The sequence below is a fragment of the Stegostoma tigrinum genome, chromosome 4 (genome assembly GCF_030684315.1).
Source record: "Stegostoma tigrinum isolate sSteTig4 chromosome 4, sSteTig4.hap1, whole genome shotgun sequence".
Classification (NCBI taxonomy): Eukaryota; Metazoa; Chordata; class Chondrichthyes; order Orectolobiformes; family Stegostomatidae; genus Stegostoma; species Stegostoma tigrinum.
The window spans coordinates 1155730-1162182 of NC_081357.1; the positions used below are offsets into that span (position 1 = coordinate 1155730).

General features: G+C 49.1%; 1 long non-coding RNA gene across 1 annotated transcript in view; it reads left to right on the forward strand.

Moving 5' to 3' along the window:
• Positions 1-5757, forward strand: part of LOC132209519 (uncharacterized) — a 32624-nt gene extending 26867 nt beyond the window's left edge. Inside the window, exon 2 of the long non-coding RNA XR_009445646.1 lies at positions 2837-5757. This is a non-coding gene — a long non-coding RNA (uncharacterized LOC132209519). The remainder of the gene's footprint in view (positions 1-2836) is intronic.
• The last annotated feature ends 696 nt before the right edge of the window (positions 5758-6453 follow it).

A 6453-nucleotide genomic window follows, 5' to 3' on the forward strand; every position in this document is an offset into this window, starting at 1 on the left:
AGTGACAGGGTCTCACTGTAATAACGGGACAGTGACGGGGACTCACTGTAATAACAGGACAGTGACGGGGTCTCACTGTAATAACGGGACAGTGACGGGGACTCACTGTAATAACAGGACAGTGACGGGGTCTCACTGTAATAACGGGACAGTGACGGGGACTCACTGTAATAACGGGACAGTGACGGGGTCTCACTGTAATAACGGGACAGTGACAATGTCTCACTGTAATAACGGGACAGTGACGGGGTCTCACTGTAATAACGGGACAGTGACGGGGCCTCACTGTAATAATGGGACAGTGACGGGGTCTCACTGTAATAACGGGACAGTGACAGGGACTCACTGTAATAACGGGACAGTGACGGGGTCTCACTGTAATAACGGGACAGTGATGGGGTCTCACTGTAGTAACGGGACAGTGACGGGGTCTCACTGTAATAACAGGACAGTGATGGGGTCTCACTGTAATAACGGGACAGTGACGGGGTCTCACTGTAATAACGGGACAGTGACGGGGACTCACTGTAATAACGGGACAGTGACGGGGTCTCACTGTAATAACGGGACAGTGACAGGGACTCACTGTAATAACGGGACAGTGACGGGGACTCACTGTAATAACGGGACAGTGACGGGTTCTCACAGTAATAACGGGACAGTGACGGGGTCTCACTGTAATAACGGGACAGTGACAGGGACTCACTGTAATAACGGGACAGTGACGGGGACTCACTGTAATAACGGGACAGTGACGGGGTCTCACTGTAATAACGGGACAGTGACAGGGACTCACTGTAATAACAGGACAGTGACGGGGACTCACTGTAATAACGGGACAGTGACGGGGTCTCACTGTAATAACGGGACAGTGACGGGGTCTCACTGTAATAACGGGACAGTGACAGTGTCTCACTGTAATAACGGGACAGTGACGGGGTCTCACTGTAATAACGGGACAGTGACAGGGTCTCACTGTAATAATGGGACAGTGACGGGGACTCACTGTAATAACGGGACAGTGACAGGGACTCACTGTAATAACGGGACAGTGACGGGGTCTCACTGTAATAACGGGACAGTGACAGGGACTCACTGTAATAACGGGACAGTGACAGGGACTCACTGTAATAACGGGACAGTGACGGGGTCTCACTGTAATAACGGGACAGTGACAGGGACTCACTGTAATAACGGGACAGTGACGGGGTCTCACTGTAATAACGGGACAGTGACGGGGACTCACTGTAATAACGGGACAGTGACGGGGCCTCACTGTAATAACGGGACAGTGACGGGGTCTCACTGTAATAACGGGACAGTGACGGGGTCTCACTGTAATAACGGGACAGTGACGGGGACTCACTGTAATAACGGGACAGTGACGGGTTCTCACTGTAATAACGGGACAGTGACGGGGTCTCACTGTAATAACGGGACAGTGACGGGGACTCACTGTAATAACAGGACAGTGACGGGGTCTCACTGTAATAACGGGACAGTGACAGGGACTCACTGTAATAACGGGACAGTGACGGGGACTCACTGTAATAACGGGACAGTGACGGGGTCTCACTGTAATAACGGGACAGTGACGGGGCCTCACTGTAATAACGGGACAGTGACGGGGTCTCGCTGTAATAACGGGACAGTGACGGGGCTCACTGTAATAACGGGACAGTGACAATGTCTCACTGTAATAACGGGACAGTGACGGGGACTCACTGTAATAACGGGACAGTGACGGGGTCTCACTGTAATAACGGGACAGTGACGGGGACTCACTGTAATAACGGGACAGTGACGGGGTCTCACTGTAATAACGGGACAGTGACAGGGACTCACTGTAATAACGGGACAGTGACGGGGACTCAGTGTAATAATGGGACAGTGACGGGGTCTCACTGTAATAACGGGACAGTGACGGGGACTCACTGTAATAACGGGACAGTGACGGGGTCTCACTGTAATAACGGGACAGTGACGGGGACTCACTGTAATAACGGGACAGTGACGGGGTCTCACTGTAATAACGGGACAGTGACGGGGCCTCACTGTAATAACGGGACAGTCACGGGGTCTCACTGTAATAACGGGACAGTGACGGCGTCTCACTGTAATAACGGGACAGTGACGGGGACTCACTGTAATAATGGGACAGTGACGGGGCCTCACTGTAATAACGGGACAGTGACGGGGTCTCACTGTAATAACGGGACAGTGACAGGGACTCACTGTAATAACGGGACAGTGACGGGGTCTCACTGTAATAACGGGACAGTGACGGGGACTCACTGTAATAACGGGACAGTGACGGGGACTCACTGTAATAACGGGACAGTGACGGGGTCTCACTGTAATAACGGGACAGTGACGGGGACTCACTGTAATAACGGGACAGTGACGGGGACTCACTGTAATAACGGGACAGTGACGGGGTCTCACTGAAATAACGGGACAGTGACAGGGACTCACTGTAATAACGGGACAGTGACGGGGTCTCACTGTAATAACGGGACAGTGACGGGGACTCACTGTAATAACGGGACAGTGACGGGGTCTCACTGAAATAACGGGACAGTGACGGGGACTCACTGTAATAACGGGACAGTGACGGGGTCTCACTGAAATAACGGGACAGCGCGGTCGTGTGTTGGTGCTGACCAACTGAGGAAGCAGCTTCGGTTATGGCCTCCGTGGCGAAAACCCACGTGTTTGTCAGCAACTTTCTGTGAAGAATGGTTCCTCCCCGCGGTTCCTCTGTTATCCTTGCACTGTCACGTCATGCCGAAAGTTTTCCTGTCCTTTTCAGTTTTCTCCTTTCTTTTTTACCCAGATGTATCGCACAAACGGCCCTGAGGTTATCGGTGAGCTCCAACATTGTGCATCAGAAATGTGTTACCCTCAGAGCAGTGCAGCAAGCCCTCAGCAACGAGAGCTGAAGGCCTTCTGATTGCTTTTGGCTGAAGACCTGATAGTAAACCAGTTAGAGTCGAGTCCAGGGTTGTTCGAAGCTGACTTGTGTACTCTGTATTTTGACAGGCTCAGGTGCAGAAAATGCCCAGGATATCAGAATGGGAATGAGTGTGGAGAAACTGCCGGCTTCTGAGAAAGGGAGGGCTTGTGACTGGTGTATCTCTGCTCTGCAATGCTCGGCACATTCTGATTTATCCTCATTCCCTCTCCTGCGCCTTGGTCTGTTCTGTATATGAGACACGCAGCAAACGCAACCCAGCCATGTCCCACGCATCAAGGAGCCCGAGCAAAACTGGAATCAGTGTGTATCGGGGCAAACGCTCCTGTGGGTGGAATCATTACCTGACCCATAGGAAGATGGTCATGGTTGTGAGAGGTCCATAAGACCACAAGGCATAGGAGTGGAAGTCAGGCCATTCGACCCATCAAGTCCACTCCGCCATTTAAATCATGGCTGATGGGCATTTCAACTCCACTTCCCTGCACTCTCCCCGTAGCCCTTGATTCCTTCTGAGATCAAGAATTTGTCGATCTCTGCCTTGAAGGCATCCAACGTCCCGGCCTCCACTCCGTGGCAATGAATTCCATAGGCCCACCACTCTCTGGTTGAAGAAATGCCGTCTCATTTCAGTTTTAAATTGACCCCCTCTAATTCTAAGGCTGTGCCCATGGGTCCTAGTCTCCCCGCCTAATGGAAACAACTTCCTAGCGTCCACCCCTTCCAAGCCATACATTATCTTGTAAGTTTCTATTAGATCTCCCCTCAACCTTCTAAACTCTAATGAGTACAATCCCAGGACCCTTAGCCGTTCATCACACATTAAACGTACCATTCCAGGGATCATCCGTGTGAATCTCCGCTGGACATGCTCCAGGGCTAGTATGTTCTTCCTGAGGTGTGGGGCCCAAAATTGGACACAGTATTCTAAATGGGGCCTAACTAGAGCTTTATCAAGTCTCAGAAGCACATCACAGGTCAATTATCCCAGCTCCAGGGCATCTCTCTAGAAGTCCCTCAGGGCAGTGTCCTGGGCCCAACCACCTTCAGCTGCTTCATCAATGACCTTCCCTCCATCATAAGGTCAGAAGTGGGGATGTTCACTGATGATTGCACAATGTTCAGCACCGTTCGTGACTCCTCAGATGCTGAAGCAGTCCGTGTTCACATGCAACAAGATCTGGATAATATCCAGGTTTGGACTGACAAGTGGCAAGTGACATTGCGCCACACAAATGCCAGGCTATGCCCATCACCAATAAGAGACAATCTGACCACCGTCCCATAACATTCAGTGGTATTACCATCACTGATTCCCCCAAAATCAACATCCCGGGGGCTACCATTGACCAGAAACTCAACTGGACTCACCACATTAACAGAGTGATTACAAGAGCAGGCCAGAAGCTGGGAATCCTGCGTTGAGTAACTCACCCCCTGACTCCCCAAAGCCTGCCCACCATCTACAAGGCACAAGTCAGGAGTGTGATGGAATACTCCCCACTTGCCTGGATGGGGGCAGCCCCAACAACACTCAAGGAGCTTGACCCCATCCAGGGCAAAGCAGCCACTTGATTGGCACCACATCCACAAGCACCCACTCCCTCCACCACCGACACTCAGTAGCAGCAGTGTGTACCATCTACAAGGTGCACTGCAGAGACTCACCAAAGATCCTCAGGCAGCACCTTCCAAACCCACAACCACTTCCATCTAGAAGGACAAGGGCATCACGTACATGGGAACACCGTCCCCTGCAAGTTCCCCCCCAGGTCACACACCATCCTGACTTGGAAATATATCACCGTTCCTTCACTGTCACTTGGTCAAGATCCTGGAATTCCCTCCCCAAGGGCATTGTGAGTCAATCCACAGCAGGAGGACTGCAGTGGTTCAAGAAGGCAGCTCACCCCCACCTTCTCAAGGGGGACAACTAGGGATGGGCAAGAATTGCTGGGCCCAGCCAGCAACCCCTATACCCTGGGGTGGATAAAAGAAAATTAAAGATGTTGAATATAATGCAGTTCACAGAATAACACCTACAACATTTCGATAAAAATAACATCACAATGTTACATTGGGATCATTTAAATTCCTTTTCTGGGTTTGATGTTGAAGGATTTTGAAGATACCAGATGTGTTTTTCCTAAAAATTCAATGCAAAGGCACATTAGAAATTTATAATCAATCCATTCCTTGAATTCCAAATGGTTCCGCATAGTTGCTGGTCCTTGTTTCACTTCAGGGACAGCGGATTTTCTGCTTGGGTTTTCACCCTGCTCTTTGTTGAACAATGTATTATCGGCTGGGAGTTTGTGTCTGCTCATTCACACAGGGGAGCCAGCTCACGTTCGTGTTTCTGAAACACCTTTGTTGTGAAGCAACGAAACCTCTTCTTTTGAAAAGCATCTGGCAGAGTTCTCAATCCTGTTCACTGAGCAAGCAGCAACTGACAAGATCCCAGAGAGAACTACATCTGTATGGTGACACCGGCTATGTATGTGAGAACAGATGGTCAACAGTCATGGGAATAATGCACACCTTCTCCCATTTCATTCCAGAACAAGCGTGGGTTTTTCTTTTACCTGAAGTGAATATTTACAGAGAGATTTGCGTTGTTCTCATTTTTCTTAGTGTGTAATTATGTGTGTGTGTGCGTGGAAGTGCTTATTATTGGGAGTGGTTTGGGTTATTTACAGGGGGAAACAACTGTATATTCATAGAACAAATGAAATACTTAAGCCACTTTTGCATTGACATTCAGCAAGATCTTCTGAAAATAATCAATGTGTTTGTGTTTATTAAAAATACTGGGCTGATGGATCATTTTACTTTAAGCCGAATGGAGTGAAATCAGGCATTTAGCCCCATGCAGAGCAGATAAAACAACTAAATTTCCATTGGGAACCACGCAGAAATGGACCTCGGCAGAGAGAGAGAGGCAGTGCACCCCTCCAGTGAGGTCATATGTGAGCACACAGAAATACACCCATCAGGTCTCGCAGATACACAGAAATATACCCATCAGGTCACACAGATACACAGAAATATACCCGTCAGGTCTCACAGATACACAGAAATATACCCATCAGGTCACACAGATACACAGAAATATACTCATCAGGTCACACAGATAGTCAGAAATATACCCATCAGGTCTCGCAGATACACAGAAATATACCCGTCAGGTCTCGCAGATACACAGAAATATACCCATCAGGTCACACAGATACACAGAAATATACCCATCAGGTCTCGCAGATACACAGAAATATACCCATCAGGTCACACAGATACACAGAAATATACCCATCAGGTCTCACAGATACAGAGAAATATACCCATCAGGTCTCACAGATAGACAGAAATATACCCATCAGGTCACACAGATACACAGAAATATACCCATCAGGTCTCACAGATAGACAGAAATATACCCATCAGGTCTCACAGATACACAGAAATATACCCATCAGGTC